The sequence below is a fragment of the Ovis aries genome, chromosome 6 (assembly GCF_016772045.2).
Source record: "Ovis aries strain OAR_USU_Benz2616 breed Rambouillet chromosome 6, ARS-UI_Ramb_v3.0, whole genome shotgun sequence".
Classification (NCBI taxonomy): domain Eukaryota; kingdom Metazoa; phylum Chordata; class Mammalia; order Artiodactyla; family Bovidae; genus Ovis; species Ovis aries.
Genome location: NC_056059.1, coordinates 107,162,335 through 107,180,453, shown reverse-complemented (window position 1 = coordinate 107,180,453; position 18,119 = coordinate 107,162,335). Strand labels below are relative to the sequence as shown.

Genomic DNA, 18,119 nt, shown 5'->3' with positions numbered 1-18,119 from the left:
TATATGCTTTAGCCTGGATGTCATTTAAAAGCATATTGAACTTGGTCTTTGTCCTCACCAGACTTCTAAGTGTTCCCTAGGTGTTTTTTCCTTGAAGTATGTCCCAAACTTCCTCTTCCTGGCTTCCTTTAATTTGCTAAAATAGTGTTTATCCCAGATCCTCCTCCGACTGATTGGGCTAAAAGTGTCTATTTCCACACCCATCTTCTTCTGTCCGCAGTGGGCCTCTGGGGGATGTGGAGGGACCTGTCGTCTTCTTGTATCCCTGACCAGTGTCCAGAAGGGACCTGTGCTCTGGAGACCTGGTATCCGTGCCCAGAGCAAACCATGTAGTCTCCTGGATGGTATCTGAGAGACGAAGGAGGGTAATATGTGTAAGAAGAAATCTTGAAACTTAATTTAGTGACCCACATTATTAAATGTCTTTCTTCCCGTGACTCTAAATACTTGAAAAACACTTGTGGACAGCCAAACCAGAAATGTCAGCATAATCGTCAATACCTCATTTATTGGGAACTGTTGAGCTTGGGCCAAGCCCCTCATTTGCCCTGACATATAGGACACCAAATGCTGAAGAACTGGTGCTTTTGAACTATGGTGTTGGAGAAGACTCTTGAGAGTCCCTTGGACTGCAAGATCAAACCAGTCGATCCTAAAGGAAATCAAAAATGAATATTCATTGGAAGGACTGATGCTAAAGCTGAAGTTCCACCCGATGCGAAGAGCTGATCCGCTGGAAAAGACCCTGATGCTGGAAAAGATTGAGGGCAGGAGGAGAAGGGGATGACAGAGGATGAGATGGCTGGATGGCATCACCGACTCTACGGACATGAGTTTAAGCAAGCTCCAGGAGACGGTGCTGCAGTCCATGGAGTCGCAAGGAGTGGACAGGACCGAGTGACTGAACAACAGTGAATGCTGGTTTGAGTTTGATCCTAGTCTGAAGCACAAAGCCAGGGCATCAAGTTCACACCAGCTGATGGGGAAATGAAGGTGATTGTCAACATGGGAAATCTGTGTGGCTCAGTGACCAAGATGGCTGTAGTGATTTATTCTTTGACATCTTTGAAAATGTCCCTTTGGAAATGCATTGTCATAGAAACATCTCATAGGCAATACCTGAAGGCATGTGTTAGCTTCCTTAGTGCCTTGATTGTCTTGAGAGGATGTAAAAGTTATAGAAAGTCTTAAAAACCTGGTCTATCATCAGAGCTCTAACACAAAAACACTCAGGCATACACATACATACAGATTTTATGTACAAATTCCTTTCAGAAGGAACTGGCGTAGGGTTCCCATGGATGGACCTTCATGTTGTGTGTGTGTGTGCTCTTTTTTTCCAGGCAGGGATTCTGAGGCTGGTGGCCATTTCCTACTCCAGGGGATATTCCCAACCCAGGGATCGAACCCACGTCTCTTGTATCTCCTGCATTGGCAGGTGAATTTTTTTTTCTTTTTTTTAACCACTGACACCACCTAGGAAGCCTGAACCCTACTGAAGTCCCATCAAACCGAGTTGACACCATGAAAGAAGGAGCAATGGAGAAATTCACATGCAGACTCCTATCTCTTCTCTCCCCTCCCAATACCTTTGCTTTTTCCTTCCTGTTCACTAAGACTTGGAGGAAGAAATTCTGTTATTCTAATGTCCCTATTATTGGGACATGATAACTCATTCCCACTCCATTTTCCCACCTTTGATTTTGACAAATAGAACAAATTGTTTCTAAATGTAACTTTGTTACAATTCTTCTTGTCTCTTGACACATTAATATGACCAAAATAATTTGATGTGTGATGCATGTATACCCATCATTCTGTTGTCTGTGAATCTTTAAGTAAGCCATGTATTCATGGCCATTTCTCAGCCCTCACCTTAGTGCAGTTATCACGTACGTTGCCTCCTCTCTCTCATCTGCCCCCCAAAACACCCTATACCCCTGCATATACCTGAGTTATTGGAGGGAAGGAACAAGGATGCAAGCTGTGTCTTTTAACTCCCCAGGGCCTGAGACACAGCAAATCCGTTTAGGTCTTGGATGGGTTCTGGATATGCTGGACCAGCTGATATTTGTGTTTCGCACTTCCTACTATTCTTTAGAGGTTGCATCTTCATTGATTTAGGAAGAGACTGGATGTTACGTGTGATCAGGACCAAGAAGGGGGACCCTTCTGGCAGCCCTCAGTCCTTTTCTGTTGTCTGAAGGCATTCTGCTCACTCCCAAACTTCCCTCCCAAACGTATCCAAGCGAAAGTCCTGAACTCAACTGTCTCCATCCAGCCCAGAAGGTGCTGAGGCTCACCCATTGGAGCTGGGTGTGGGGAAGGCTTGTCCCACGGCACACAACCCCTCGGCCCCCATCCCAGCTGGAAGGGCTTGGTCTACTTTCTATATTTACCTTTCATTGGGAAGCTTTTATATAATGCTACTTTTCTTCATTTTTTTCCCCTGGGGGTGATGAAGCCTCCTTCAGAGAGGGTTCCCCTCTCCTGTATATCCACCTCTTTCTTAATCAGGTCCTGGGTTTCATTAGTATTTGTTGATTGAATGCCGAATATGATCTGAATAGAACCAGAGCAACAGGTAGCTTGGGAGACCCTACACCTGTCAATATAGGAGACATAAAAGACGTGGGTTCAATCCCTGGGTTGGGAAGTTCCTCTGGAGTAGGAAATGGCAACCCAGTCCAGTATTCTTGCCTGGGAAACTCCATGGACAGAGGAGTCTGGCAGGCTACAGAGTCGCAAAGAGTAGGACCTGACTGAAGTGGCTTAGCACACACATACCCTCAAAGGGAGTCCTTCCTGCTAGGAGCTATGTGATTTTCCTGAATAGCAAAAGGACCTCAGAAGTGTAGAAATTCAATATATTTCTCCCTTTAGCATATGAAATGGAAGGCTGATGCCAAGTGACAAAACGTTATTAAGATTTATTTTTAACAGTGATTGTTTTATTTAGAATCTTGGATAATAGTGTCTTGCTTGCTTTGACAGACAAGAATGTTTCTTAATTCTCTAAAGCCTGTATATTGTAGATGGATATAAGAGGGCAGATGTTCTGAGAATTTATGGTCCAATTGTTTTCTTTTGTAAAAGAGGCTTAAGAGTATTTCTGGGCCTTGGCCAAGGTCACACAGAAGTCAGGACAGAACTTGGGACTAGACCCCAGCTCAACACCCTGCTCGCTCTTGTGTATGGGTCCTTTCAAGCCAAGACGACTTTGTGGAGATACATTTTATGTGCCTAAAATGATTGGTGTTAGAGAAATTGATTACCTGGATTAAAGATGGAAAACAGTTCTGCCAGGGCTGATGATCACATTTGGTGAGGGTTTTCTACGTGCCAGGCTCTCTTCTTAGCACTTCATGTATGTGGTAATACCTTCTTTAAGCCTCGCAACAATCCCACAGTATTAATGCTGTCATCCATGCCTGTTATGTATAAAAACAGAGCCTACAGTGGTCACATGACCTTGGTCACACAGTGGGAGTAAGGGATGGAGCTGGGGTTCAAACCCACACTCAACCACCAGCTGGCCCCTCTGAGCTCATCATTCTTGAAGATTCCTGAATGTCTCCCTAAGATGCCAGATTGTTTCAGATACATTAGTTAAGGAATAATAAACTGAAAATATTTTTAAACTATAAACCACTTTGCAACAGCGTTCAGAAAGAATACATGATCAGGCTGACGATGGTTGAGCTTACTGTATAGTATTGTAGTTAATCTGAAGACACTGAAATTATCACAAGCGATAACAAGAGATCACAGAGAAGGTTGTGTCAAGTGCAAAATCTAGCTGTAGTTCTTCTGAGCCGATTAAACAGCATTTAGGAGATTCCAAGATGACTGAGATAATAAGGCAGATGCTTTCTGTTTAAATTTATTACAGATAAGTTCAAACTCGATTCAGAGGCAAATGAGACACTAACTCATTTTGTAAAACCTGAAGCTTTAAGAATAAAGAAATATTTAACTTGAATAGTATTTAAAATTTTTTTTAAGTAAGGAATGAACAGAAATCACAGTTCTGTGTGTATGTGTGGGAGGAGGGAGAAAACAGCCGTTACTTTATTCAGTACTGTTACAGGAACAGCAACAACTCAATTCGGAAAAGGAAGAAAAAAAAAATTACAGACAATGTAAAATCGAAACCAGCTATGGTACCATGCTTTAATTCTGCCCGTGCCTGTTTCCCCCTCAGCAACTTGCAGTCAGGGGTATCTCAGTCCTTGCCCCACCCTGGTGTCTTTCAAGGTCAGTACTGAGCTCAACTCAAACGTCTGTTTTTAAATGATCACGTTAAACCAAGAACATGCGTATCCAAGAGGAAAGACAAAAACAAGCTCTTGGACCAAGAGTGAGCAGTAGTTTCCAAGATTTTCCATTAACATGTCCCAACTTGGAGTCTGTGAGTGGCGTTTCTGGGACTCAGGCTCAGGACTTTTTCCTTTGTTCGATCGCCAGGGCTCTTTCCCCTCCTGTGCTTCTGAATCTCAAGTTGTGGCCCCTACGGGCTCCTGCAGTCTCATATCATCTGCCACTTTTCCCCAAAGACCTTACCCCCACAGCCAACCCCAGCACAGGCTGAGTCCCTGGCCCCTGCTCAGCCCTGATTCTGCTGCAAACTCTTTCTGGGCTGATTGTCCCTGGGGACTTCCTGCCAAGCAGACCCCAAGCCTCCTCCTGGATTATTTCTGGCCATTGATGTTGATTCCTTTTAGTGCAGTGATGCCAGGCCCTCCCTGTCTTCTTCCTGTGTGGCCTCTCTCCCTGCTCTCTGATACAGTGGTGCCTAATCCCTGCTTACACCCTGGACACCGTAATAGGTTTCCTCCCACGGGTAACTTCTACCTTACAGGGTGCTCTGAGGGCAGTGACTGGGTCATTTCTGTGTCCCCAGGAATTCCCTCCTCCCGGGGCAGGAATTCCCTCCTCCAGTGGATCACATTTTGTTGAAACTCTTCACTGTGACCTGTCTATATTGGGTGACCCTGCCCAGCATGATTCATAGCTTCATTGAACTGCACAAGCCCCTTTGCCACGACAACACTGTGTTCCATGAAGGGGATGGAAGCATCATGCCCCTGCTGCTAAGTCACTTCAGTCGTGTCTGACTCTGTGCGACCCCATAGACGGCAGCCCACCAGGCTCCCCCATCCCTGGGATTCTCCAGGCAAGAACACTGGAGTAGGTTGCCATTTCCTTCTCCAGTGCATGAAAGTGAAAAATGAAAGTGAAGTCGCTCAGTTGTGTCGGGCTCTTTGCCACCCCATGGGCTGCAGCCTACCAGGCTCCTCCACCCATGGGATTTTCCAGGCAAGAGTACTGGAGCATCATAGGTGTCTTGTAAAAGTGTGAAGATCACCTGTGGGCAAGCATAGACCTGAGGCATCAGTCTTTGCAGACTTGACTTCTAATCCTTTCTTTAAAAAAATAATAATAATCATAAAACTTCACCTTTTTGAGCATCCATAAAAATCAAGAACTTTCATATAAGTATCCATAATAGAGTCTCAAAAAATCCAAAGATCCGACGACACTGGTCCCTCTTCCCAACAACATCGGCCAGAGTTATGGCAGCAGCTTGCTCATTACACCTCCTATGTACACACGGGGCTGCTTGCTGCTGTCCCCCCGCTCCTGCCACCCAGTTTCCAAGGTTCATGTCACCTGCCTGGATCCAGGAGACGGTGGTGTGCCACCCTGGGAAGACTCACCCAGTGGAAACAGTCCCAGGCACACTCTTTTCTTTCTTCTTTCTCCTAAGGGCTGTGTATCAGCCCTGGTGGCTCAGATGGTAGAGAATCTGCCTTTAATGTGGGAGACCTGGGCTCGATCTCTGGGTTGGAAAGATCCGCTGGAGGAAGGGCATGGCAACCCACTCCAGTATTCTTGTCTGGAGAATCCCCAGGGCCCAAGGAGCCTGGTGGGCTACCATCCATGGGCCGTGGGCTCACAGAGTCAGAAACAACTGAGAGACTGAGCACAGCACAGCACCTGAGCATGCTCAGGCAGCTGGGGCAAAATGCCAGAGGCTGGGCGGCTTAAACAACGGCAAGTATTTATTCTTCCCAGCTCAAGTTCACGATGCGAACAGATTCAGTTCCTGGTGAGAGCTCTCTCCAGGTTGCAGGTGGTTACCATCTAGCACTGGGCTTCGCTGATGGCTCAGTGGGTAAAGAATCTGCCTGCAATGCAGGAGACACAGGCGATGCAGGTTCGATCCCTGGGTTAGGAAGATCCCCTGGAGGAGGAAATGGCAACCCACTCCCAGTATTCTCGTCTGAAAAAATCCCATGAAGACAGGAGCCTGATGAGCTACAGTCCACAGGTTCACAAAGAGTCAGACACATCTGAGCGACTAAGCAAGCAAGAGCACTCTCAGTGGCAGAGATAGAGCATGGATCTGTCTTCCTCTTTTCCCAGGGACGCGCATCTCATTACGGGTCTTATCCTCAGGACTTGATCTAACTCTAATTACTTCCCCAAGGCCCCATCTCCAAATATCCACCACACCAGGGACAAGGGCTTCAACCTATGAAATTTGAGAGGGAACAACATTCAGTCTTTCTAGCCTGGCTCAAGAAATGAGACAAATTCACCCTCTACCTTTGCATACCGAGGGGAAGAATTTACTTTGACTTGTATATATTTATTTTCAGTGATGACTATTCTAGGGCTCCGTGACACCAAATAAAAGAAGCACAGGTTTCGGTGTGTTTGGGGTTTGGTGCATGGGTATCAGCAGACCTTGCTTTCTGATTCATTTCAGCCTCTGGGCCCTTGACCTTGGGGCTCTGGTCCTCTGTGACCTGTGTCCTCATCAACAGGGATGCAGACAGGACAGGGGGATCTTTGACCTCCGATGCTCTGTGTGTCTTTCCTGTCCGTTTCCGGGGAAATGGATTGCATGGGTGCTGGCCATGAATGGGGTGATGAGGACTGTCCACCTCATCCCGGGACATTGTCACAGTCAGATGGCACCTGTTGGGAGATTGGCTCACACCTGGAGCGGGAGCTGAGCCGTGCGTATCTGAGTGCACCGAGGCAGTCGAGATCCTGTCTCCCGTCTGCTGGCATAGCCCCCTTTTCCACTCAGCTGCACTGAGTAATAAGAGAGGCCCCGTCTGCCCTCCCATCACGGAGCTCAGCCTGTGCCAGTGTTTCTGCTTCTAATGAAGGATTTATTTAGGTCACCACTGCCTCCTGTGCACAGCACTGCAGATTAAACATGAAGGGGGTGGGGAGTCCTCTTCATCCCTCCTGCACACACCTGGCTGCCCATCACTCAGGCAGGGGGCCTTTCTAGAGGACCCTCTGCGAGCCCTTACCCAGACAGAGAGCCTGTGTGCCACAGTCCTTTCTCCTGTAAGCCTCTGTCTGGTTGAGTCACTGCAGTACTTTGGATCATGAACAAATGCATTTGACTAATTATCATCCTCGATTCCCATTTATATCACACAGCCTCCTTTTTTTTTTTTTTTTAAGAGACAAAAATAGCTGCCACGATTGAAGGGCTTGCCATCGGCCAGGCAATATGGCAACATCGTAAGCACCCTCCTAGGCTGTTCTGTTTAATCCTCACAATGGTGTACGTTGGCCAAGGCATTCGATCGAAGGCTCTGGATTTTCAGTGCTCTCTCGTGGGTTTTAAGTTATAAAGCTGAGATTTGCGCCTGGGTTTTTGGCTCTAAATCCTCTGAATTCCAGCATCGGCCCTCCACCCTCCTCCACAGATAACACCACCTCTGTGGCCAGAGTGATCCCTCTCTATTTTGTCTGCTGCAATTGTTTCCAGCCTTGGATTTAAAAACAAACTACCCTAACAACCACTGGAAACCGAACCCAAAGGCAGCCTTCCCAGCCCAAGGCCAGGGGCATCAGGCTCCGAATCTGAATGGATGCAGTTGTTCGAAGCTCAGGGAGTTCTTGAGTTCTTGCCATTCCAAAGGCTTCTCCAGGCAACTGGTTAGAAACGCAGACTTCCAGGCCTCTGTCCAGAACTCTTGGGTTAGAATCTGCATTTTGAACTACATCCCCAGGGAAGCGATGTGCACTTGTAAGTCTGGAAAGCACCTGGCGATGGAGATGGAGCTGCCAGAGCTCCTGGCGGGGATGTGGGGAGCTTTAGTCGCCTCTGACTTGCAACCCCTTGTCCAGATCCTTCAACCTAAACTCTCACCTAATTTGGAAATGTATGTCCTGTGGGTTGACTGCAGGCTGCCAATGGGGCAGTTGGCATTTATCATCCATCATTGGATCAGGGAATTCTCAGAAGCTTGGAAATAACACGGTGATTGAAATCCACTGGCCCCAAATCCTTGCCCCACCATGCTGCCCTCCCTGGCTGACCCAGGCACCTCCTTCCTTCAATTCCGGGGAATTGCATTCATTATCTAGATACCCTTCTCTATATATGGAACCTCCCGTGTCATGGAGGTAACAGAGCCTAGAAAGTGGAGGAGGGAGTGTTGGAAGACTCCTGGTCTTTTTCAAGAGGAAAATAGAGCTGGTCACTCCGCCTTTTCCCAGGCAGTCAGTGTGGCCCAGGGGAACTTTTTTCCTTTAAATTGGAAAATGGTTGCTTTACAATGTTGTATTTATTTCTGCTGTACAGCAGAATGAATCAGCTATCCGTATACATGTAACCCCTCTGTTTTGAATTTCCTTCCCTTTTAGGTCACCACAGAGCACTGAGTGATATTCCCTTTGCTATGCAGTAGGTCTTCCTTAATTATCTATTTTATACATAGTACCAATACGTATAATACAGATATATATCAACGTTCGTATGTCATTCCAATCTCCCAATTCTCCCAAGTCCCCCCTTGGTATCCACATGTTCTCTGCATCTGTGTCTTTATTTCTGCTTTGTAAATAAGAGTGTCTAAACCAATATTTTTTCTCCGATTCTTCATATATGCATTAATATTCCATCCTTGATTTTCTCATTCTGACTTACTTCTCTCTGTAGTAACATTACGTGAACTGACCTTGGGTCTTTTGTACCCTGAGCTCTCTTCTACCCCCAACTTACCTCACAGCAATTACCATGAGTAAATCCAAGCAAAAGTCAATGTCAACAGCTGTTGATGAGTGTCATGTGTAGGCAGTTTCAAGAAAATAAATATTTATGGGAGTCTTGAGATCTCGCTGTCCTTCTGTAGACTGACAGGCAGGAGCTAAATCTGTTTCCTCTTTCTTGGTTTCCACGATGACCTGCCAAGGATGGAAAGTTGATGCTGCTCCCACATGGTCTTAAATTAGCCACGCAGAGGTAAAGGTCTCCTAAAGGCAAACAAAAAATCATACACCATTGATTGCTCAGAAGCTTGGTTGAATACAGAAAGGACAGTTCTCATCAAACCATCTTTACTCAGGTATTAGCGCGTGCCAGAAAGTTAAATCACTCGACACCCCAGCATGCATGGAGAGAGGCAATTCTTGGAGAGCAACACAAGAGCTCTCATCCTTCTTGCTGTGTTATCAGGCTTGGAGTAAGCTCTCCCCCTCTGCCTGGAATGTGCTTTGCCGCAGCCCAAGGAAGGCATCTCCACTCGGAGGCAAAGCAGCACACTTCTTGGTCCTGTGACATCTTTGTTCTAGTTCAGTTCCCCGTTTTGTCTGACTCTTTGTGACTCCAGGGAATGCAGTATGCCAGGTTTCGCTGTCCTCCACCATCTCCCGGAATTCACCCTAACTCATGTCCATCGAGTTGGTGATGCCATCCAACCATCTCATCCTCTGACACCCCCTTCTCCTCCTGCTTTCAATCTTTCCTAGCATCAGTGTCTTTTCCAGTGAATCGGCTCTTCGCATCAGGTGGCCAAAGTACTGGAGTTTCAGCTTCAGCATCAGTCCTTCCAATGAATATTCAGGGTTGATTTCCTTTAGGATTGACTGGTTTGATGTGTTTGCAGTCCAAGGGACTCTCAAGAAACTTATCCAGCACCACAGTTCGAAAGCATCAATTCTTTGGCACTCAGCCTTCTTTATTTGAGAAAGTCTTTAAACCTTACTCAGCTGAGCCACAAGGGAAGCCCAAGAATATTGGAGTGGGTAGCCTATCCCTTCTCCAGCCTTCTCCAGTGGATCTTCCTGACCTAGGAATCGAAACGTGATCTCCTGCATTGCAGGCAGATTTTTACCAACTGAGCTATCAGGGATAAAGAATCTGCCTGCTGTGCTGGAGATCTGGGTTTGATCCCTGGCTTGGAAAGATCCCCTGGAGAAGGGATAGGCTACCCACTCCAGTATTTCGGCCTAGAGATTTCCATGGACTGTATAGTCCATGGTGCCCCAAAGAGTCGGACACAACTGACATGTTCACTTTCATTTTAACCTTAATAGCATGTTTCTCTGTCTGCCTTAGGGAGAAAGGCAGGCCATTAGCATTCGTAGTATGCCCTGTAAATGCCAGACATTGCTTTGTCTCTTTGGCGTGGGTAATCTTTCAGAATCACGATAGCATCCCTATGAAGTAGATTTTAGCCCATTTTGCAGAATGGCACGCTGAGGCCCAAAGAGATGAGAAACTAATCTGAGCTCAGCTAGCTATAAGAATTCTAGCCTGGGTCTGTCCAGTTGCTTTTCTATTACCACTCACTGCCCTTTTATTGCTTAAAAATATATAAGATAAAAGGAGAATAGCCACCCCCTTGATACTGTTACAAATATTCAGAATGATCATTTCTACATGAGGGCCTCCTGCCTGACACACAGTAGCCACTCAGGGAGAGAGTAATTGCTTCCTTTCCAACCCTTCTATCAAATCCCTTGGATGACTTTTGTCCCCCAGATAACCATCCCTGTTATCCAAGAAGATTCTTGCCTGTGCCGACTGGTTCACCATCTTTTTCTGAGGGGCGAAAAGGTTTTCCTGCAGACAGAAGGACCACAAGCATCACTGTGCTTGATGTACTGAATGTCCCTCCTGTGAAATATTCTAGTTCTTTAATTTTATCCATGAATATGTTCTAGTGATGGGGCTGAGAGCAAATGTGCTGTAGTGGTTACATTTGAAATCCCAGTCATAATGTGAATTTTGTCGTAAGACTTAAGAAGAAAATTAAAATATTTTTGAAGAGTTATCTCACTACTTCCCATCCTTTTTTAATGAAAATGCATTATAGGCTCTCAGGCGATTGATTTTGTCTGTCCTCCATGAGAAATTTTGAGCCCCCTTCTCAACATCTAGTTTCTGTTTGATCCTCTAGGGAGGAAAGCTTACTACTTTTTGCCACTCTCTTTTTCACAAGCGGCAAATGGTTAAGTTTCTCTTTCCGCTAAATGAAAAGCCTCTGTCAGTGCCTTCCGTCATTTGCCTGACTTGCCACTACATTAGATGTGTTCATTCAGCAGTGTCTCTAGCACTCGCTGGGTACCAGCAATCACGCCAGCCCCCGAGGATGCAGCGGGGGGAGGTAGAATGCTGATAAGGAGGCTCGAATTGACTTTGTTGGGTGGAGAGGCAGGCAGTAAACAAGCAAACATAATTTTGGATAGTATATCAGGAATATAAAACAAGATGATGGGAAAGAAAGTGATTAAAGGCGAGAGGGTGGGCTCATGTTGCTGAGGAAAGCCAGCATTTGAAATAAAATCCGTGACAGGGGACAGCCATCCTCAGGAAGCCTGTGGAGGGTGGAGCATCCTAAAAAGGCGGAGTAGAGAACGCCAAGGCACAGAGCTGGTGTGAGCCTGGTACCATCAAATGAACCAGAAGGCCCGAGCTTGGCTTAAAAGGGCAGTGAGGTGGGAGGGGCAGACAGATCCTATTCTAGGTTCATTCCTGACCTGAAAAGGATTTGGATTTAACTCGTACTTTTTTCACCTCGAAGCATGCAGCTTCCCAGTTCCCCGACCCCATGCCTCCTTCAGTGGAAGCTAGGAGTTTTAACCACTGGACTGCCGGGGAATTTCCCTTGGATTTAATTCTTAATACAGGGGAATCTCCCCCTGGAAAATTCTGTGTCCTTTCCCATGTGTCCCCCATGCCTGGTGTGTGGTCAGTATCTTCATGTGGAATCCAAGGAAGCCTAGTGCTCCCGATGGGAAAGACTCTTGGCTTCAGAATTCCTGAAACTCAGGGCTTGGTTTATCACAGCAGGATGAAGCAAGCAGCCTCCCTGGTAAAAGGGAGTGAACAGAGAGTGAGTTAGATCTCTTTCAACAGGGAAGGATGGGACTTCTCAGGTGGTACTAGTGGTCAAAGAGCCCGCCTTCCAATGCAGGTAAACAGAAGAGACGCGGGTTCTACCCCTGGGTTGGGAAGATCCCCTCGAGTAGGAAATGGCAACCCAGTCTGCTGTTCTTGCCTGGAGAATCCCATGGACAGAGGAGCCTGGTGGGCTACAGTCCTTAGGGATGCAAAGAGATGGACATGACTGAAGAAACCACTCTGTTTCTCTGAACCTCACTTTCTTGTGACAATATCAGTTCCCACATCAATGCAGTGTGCATCACACGGGTCCTGTGTGCAAAGTGGCTAGCCTAGTGTCTGCTCAGTAGCAAGTGCTCCGGATGACTGCTGCCAACATTGCTTTTTGGAGGAATGTGGACTGGCCTCCAGGTGCTGTTGAACAGACTTTGTGCTGATGCCAGCTCAGGCTCCAGGCTTCCAGAAGATTCCCTTTGATAGTACCTAGTTTACTTCTGAAGAGAGAATAATCTGTTTATTTTTGTACTGCTTGCAATTTCAAACTTGCCTTCCTGGTTCTTGTCCTGTTTGAGACGCTCCTGATTTGTGAGTGGGGTCAAGGACCTTACTTTTGAAGAAAGCACGTTCCACAGTTAACGAGCTTTCAGAGTAAGAATTGCAACACTGCTCAGTGTTGTGGATCTCTGGGCTATCCACTCCAGTTGTCAGAAGCCACAAGTGGCCTTGCGCCCCAGAATCACCTCACATGGTGATTTCAGCCACGGAATTAAAGGATGCTTGCTCCTTGGAAGTAGAGTTATGACAAACCTAAACAGCATATTAAAAAGCAAGCCTGGCTTTGCAGAGGGGTTGCAAAGACTCAGACGTGACTTAGTGACTGAACAACAGCGACAAGAAGCAGCCTGTGATGTCCTACAAATGTATACACACTGGCTTTTGAAGATGTGAGACAAAAAACTGCAAAATATCTCCTTCATTTTGTATTTAAGTAACAACATTTTGGATAGGGTTACAGAAAATATTGGTTTTAAAACAGGGCTCCTGGAAAATGTACAAGTGCATATGTGGATCATTTTAATATCTATAATAAAAATCCATCTTAGGGCAAGCTGTGACTAAGTGTTGGAGGCACAAATGAACAGTGGTTACTGTCAGCTTTCAGAGGGGTTGCTCTTACTTTCTGGAGAAGGCAATGGCACCCCACTCTAGTACGCTTGCCTGGAAAATCCCATGGATGGAGGAGCCTAGTAGACTGCAATCCATGGGGTCGCTAAGAGTCGGACATGACTGAGCAACTTCAGTTTCACTTTTCACTTTCATTGGAGAAGGAAATGGCAACCCACTCCAGTGTTCTTGCCTGGAGAATCCCAGGGTCAAGGGAGCCTGGTGGGCTGCCATCTATGGGGTCACACAGAGTCGGACAGGACTGAAGTGACTTAGCAGCAGCAGTAGCAGCTGTTACCTTCCTGAGCAGCTCTTAATGACCTGTGGTGATTTGAGGTTTTCTGAATATCTTGTTTAACAGTGTGTTACACTTTTACTTACATGACTCCTTTTGGGAAGGCAGTGTGGTTGGAAGAGTGGAGGGGAGAAGGTATTGGTAAAAGTAGGGAATATCAGATTACTTTACCTGCCTCCTGGGAAACCTGTATGCTGGTCAAGAATCAACAGTTAGAACCAGACATGGAACAGGGGACTGGTTGCAGGTTGGGAAAGGAATAGATCAAGGCTGTATATTGTCACCCTGCTTATTTAGTTTATATGTAGAGTACATCATGTGAAATGCTGGGCTGGATGAAGCACAAGCTGGAATCAAGATTGCCAGGAGAAATATCAATAACCTCAGATAAGCAGATGATACTGCCCTTATGGCAGAAAGCGAAGAGGAACTAAAGAGCCTCTTGATGAAGGTGAAAGAGGAGAGTGAAAAATCTGGCTTAAAATTCAACATTCACAAAACTAAGATCATGACATCCACCCATCACTTCATCGCAAATAGATGGGGAAACAAAGGAAACAGTGTCAGACTTTATTTTCTTGGGCTCCAAAATCACTGTGGATGGTGACTGCAGGCATAAAATTAAAAGACGCTTGCTCCTTGCAAGAAAAGCTATGACCAAACCAGACAGAACATTAAAAAGTCAGAGACATCACTTTGCCCACAAAGGTCCATCTAGTCAAAGCTATGGTTTTTCCAGTAGTCATGTATGGATGTGAGAGTTGGACCATAAGGAAAGCTGAGCACCGAAGAACTGATGCTTTTGAACTGTGATGCTTTTGAACTGAGAAGAGTTTTGAGAGTCCCTTGGACTCCAAGGAGATCCAACCAGTCAGTCCTAAAGGAAATTAGTCCTGAATATTCCTTGGAAGGACTGATGCTGAAGCTGAAGCTCAATTATTTTGGCCACCTGATGCAAAGAGCAGACTCATTAGAAAGGACCCTGATGCTGGGAAAGATTGAAGGCAGGAGGAAAAGGGGACGACAGAGGATGAGATGGTTGGATGGCATCAGAGACCCAATGGCCATGAGTGTGAACAAGCGCTGGGAGATAGTGAAGGACAGGGAAGCCTGGAGTGCTGCAGTCCGTGGGCTTGCAAAGAGTTGGACATGATTGAGTGACTGAACAGCAACAAGGAGTTTTTAAACTACATACTAAAAAAATAAAATAAACTACATACTAGTCTTTTGGTTGTTTTGGAGAGGGAGTTGTTTTGGAGTGGTGGTGTTTTTGTTTTGTTTTTGTAAAGGACAAACTATATTTAGTTTCTTCTCAGGAATTCCCTGGTGGTTCAGTGGTTAGGACTTCAGGCTATCACTTCTGAGGGCCCAGATTTAATCCCTGGTAGGGGAACTAAGATCCCACAAGCCTCCTGGTTCAACCAGAAAAAAAACAAAAACAACAACAAAAAAAACTTTCTTCTTTTTGCTGTCTGCTGGTAACTCCCCTTTAGGAAAGTGATCTCAGATGCTCCCTGTGCTAACCCACATGCCTCATAATAAAGTGAAAAGAGCATGGATAGTCAAAGGGTGTGCATCTCAGGTCTGGCCTCTGGCTCTGTTCCTTTGGTGCCCCAGGGTCGGGCTGTTTTCTGGGATGTGAGGCTGTGAGATGGGGAGAGTGTTGCTGCTCAGTGTGGAAGAGCTGCTCTCTCCCTCACATTACCCACCCCACACCCTGCACACGCACACACGTGTACACACGTACACATAAACGTGCAGACACATAAGCACACACGTACACCTGCTCACATACCCCAAACGTGTGAAAGGCAAGCACAGCTTGGCTAACCCACACCCGAAGTGGAAAAGGAAACAGAATTTCACTGAGTCATGCTAAAACATGCATTTGACTAAAGCAAATGGCCCATTAAATTGAGCTCATCCAATCAGTAAGACCAACCTTGAACCCCATCTGGTTTGGCCATCTCTCCAAAACTTTTTTTTTTTTTTTCCCTAAATGAGCATGTGGTGAATTTGGAGTTTCCTTTTCCAGTATTCTATTATTTTTCAACTTTTTAATTGTTTGATCTTGAATATACATTTTTCAAAGTGGTTAATACAGTTGATATCTGAAGGATATCAAATCAATTTGATCATAAACAAGGAAGCCCTGTATATTGTTTTTCATTTACACATTCGAGACAAGTTTTAGTACTTCTCTAGTGGATCAGCCAGTAACGAATCTGCCTGCAGTGCAGGAAGTCTGGGTTCAGTCCCTGGGTCAGGAGGATACCCTGGAGAAGGGAATGGCAACCCACTCCAGAAGTCTTGCCTGGGAAGTCGCACGGACAGTGGAGCCTGGTGGGCTATATAGTTCATGGAATCAAAAGAGTCGAACACAACTAGCAACTAAACCGCCACCACCAGACAAGTTTTAAACTAATAAAGTGAATTTTAAACCTGGCATAATGAAGATGATGGGCCTTCTTAATAGAAATTGTGTTTTCTGGCTTTGTAAGTCCTACAGTCCCCAAACTGGGCCTGTCTCCAACTCTCCCTGAGTTATGTTTAGACAGAGATTATTTAAAACAGAGCTTCCAATCGCCTCTTTCCTGGAGAGGGTCAAACATGGATTGCTGCTTATCAGCCCCGTAAAAACATCAAGCGCAGCTCATGTGTCTTGGGGGCCCATGCGCTGCAGCTCAGCAGCGCCTGCGTTCCTTAGGGACTTTCATGCCCAAATGTGATAAATCTCAGAGAGTTAAAAGAGGAGAAGGCACAAAGGAGGCAGTTCATGGGAAGAGCCCTGCGTTTAGAGCTTTAAATTTGGACCGTGAATTCTGAAATGGAATAAATTTTTGTGTCCCTGGGCAAGACCCTCATCTATAACTGTCCTGCCTTTCTACCTTCCACTGTCGTGTTGGGGTGACATTCCACTGAGCAGACTGCAAGGCCCGCTCTTTATAAACAGTTAGCCTTTGCTTGTGTGAAAGTTTTTTGTTCCTTCCACTAACCTCACCTGTTCATCCCTCTAGGCCCACTGCACACACTTGCTCTACTAGGAAGACATCCCTAATTGTTTCAGGCAAAAGGAAGGAACACAGGTCCTCAAAGTACCTAAACTGTGACCATAACAGATACCACACTGATGCTTGCAGTCAGGTTGTGTCAGTTAACTTTTGCCAAATTTGTACTGCAGTACAAACCAGCCCAAAACTCAACAGCTTAAAACCACAAGCACCCATTCTCACACATGAGGGAGATAGCTAGGCTGCACACAGGGGACAGATGGGATGGCTGTATGCCAAGTGTGTTTCATCTTTCTCCTGGGACCAGGGCACATTTTTTTTGTTTGTTTGTTTATCACAGTGGTGTAAGGGACGAGGGCATGTGAAAACATACAGTCCTCTTAAGGCCTATGTTGGGCACTGGCACACTGTCGTTTCTGCCCACCTTGTTGGGCATTCACTAAGCCATGTCCAACTCTCTTCAATGCCATGGACTGTAGCACGCCAGGCTCCTTTCTCTTCCACTATCTCCCTGAGTTTGCTCAAACTCATGTTCATTGAGCCAGTGATGCTATCTAACCATCTCATCCTCTGCAGCCCCCTTCTCCTTCAGCCCTCAATCTTTCCCAGCATCAGGGTCTTTTCCAATGAGTGAACTCTTTGCATCCAGGGGCCAAAGTATTGGAGCTTCAGTTTCAGCATCAGTTCTTCCAATGAATATTCAGAGTTGATTTCCTTTAGGATTGACTGGTTTGGGCTGAGCGCCAAGGAATTGATGCTTTTGGATTTTGGTGCTGGAGAAGCCTCTTGAGAGTCCTTTGGACTGCAAGGAGCTCAGACCAGTCAGTCTGCCCACGTGCCACTGGCCAAATCTAAAATCACTGGGAAGTACACCGCCCTGCACTGAGGCCACAGCAAGAACTGGATCCAGGGACAAGTGAACAATAGGAGCTAACCATTCCATTTTTCAAGCAGGTTCGTTGGTCCTATTAAATCAGAAGCCCCTCGTGGGTAGGGGAGCAGAAACCATGCCTGCTTCACTGTCACTTGCCCCTGTGCCTGGGGCTCGAAGCTAGTTGCTATTCACTGATGTCTCTTGAGGTCCAATAGACCTTCCCAATCTTTTTCCTTTGTAGCAAAGGTTGGCAAAATAGGACTACAGGCCAAATCTGGCCTGGTTTTTGTGTCAATAGAGCACTAAACATATAAATGTTTGGGGAAAAAAAGTAAAAGAATAATAATTTTTAATGCCCCATGAAAATGATATGAAATTCAAATGCCAGTGCCCATAAATAAGGCTTTATTGGAACACAACCACACCCAGGCCTCTGTGCCTTGTCTGTGGACACTTTAGAACAAAACAACATAGCTGGAGGAGTTTCCATGGAGACTATATGTCCCCCAAAACCTAACCATTTACTCTCTTGCCTGGTACAGAAACTGTTTGCCACCCCTGCTTGATAGGATAAGTGAAAGTGAAAGTCACTCAGCCATGTCACACTCTTTG

At 46.0% G+C, this 18,119-nt stretch overlaps 1 protein-coding gene across 5 annotated transcripts in view; it reads left to right on the top strand.

Moving 5' to 3' along the window:
• Nucleotides 1-18,119, top strand: part of HS3ST1 (heparan sulfate-glucosamine 3-sulfotransferase 1) — a 36,083-nt gene that overhangs the window by 15,915 nt on the left and 2,049 nt on the right. The window lies entirely within an intron of this gene.